This window comes from Priapulus caudatus, unplaced genomic scaffold (genome assembly GCF_000485595.1).
Source record: "Priapulus caudatus unplaced genomic scaffold, Priapulus_caudatus-5.0.1 Scaffold72, whole genome shotgun sequence".
Taxonomy (NCBI): domain Eukaryota; kingdom Metazoa; phylum Priapulida; class Priapulimorpha; order Priapulimorphida; family Priapulidae; genus Priapulus; species Priapulus caudatus.
Window position 1 is genome coordinate 400,584 of NW_014577133.1, and position 632 is coordinate 401,215.

General features: G+C 52.1%; 1 protein-coding gene across 1 annotated transcript in view; it reads left to right on the forward strand.

Moving 5' to 3' along the window:
* The window catches only part of LOC106821417 (roundabout homolog 2-like), a 71,888-nt gene that overhangs the window by 11,770 nt on the left and 59,486 nt on the right, over positions 1-632 (forward strand). The window lies entirely within an intron of this gene.

The following is a 632-nucleotide window of genomic DNA, read 5'->3' on the forward strand; positions in this document are numbered from 1 at the left end:
TCTCTTTCGTTCTCTCTCTCTCCCTTTCTCTTTCGTTCTCTTTCTCTCTCTCGCCCTCTCTCTCTCTATCTTTCGCTCTCTCCGCGCATACCAGAGGTCCCCTTGTCTTTTATCCCGCTGTAGCTGAATGGCGGTAGGCCCATGAACAAACGTGCGCGCTGAATCCGTGACGGGGGAGGGGGCGGGGAGACACATATGCAGCCCCGCTATCCTTTATGCTGACGCGACATCTCGTTTCGATAGAAATCTACTCGAATACGCGTCAAACCTACGCTAACCGCCGGTGCGCGCGAGTAACGTAAATGAATATAGCAGGCGGCTTATGAAGACGTTTCCTCCCGCGTGCCGTCAGCAAATGAGCCGCGCCGTTTTTTCGTGAAGAAATTTCTGTAGTTGTGTGCGCGTAAAATGAACATTTTATGAATGAACACGAATGAAACGCATTATGACACGCCTAGCGGGAATTTGACGAGGATATTTCAGCTAGTTGCATCTCGTCAGTGCGTTGGACTGTGTAGGAGGAGGAGGGTTGGACTGTGTAGGAGGAGGGTTGGACTGTGTAGGAGGAGGGTTGGACTGTGTAGGAGGAGGGTTGGACTGTGTAGGAGGAGGGTTGGACTGTGTAGGAGGAG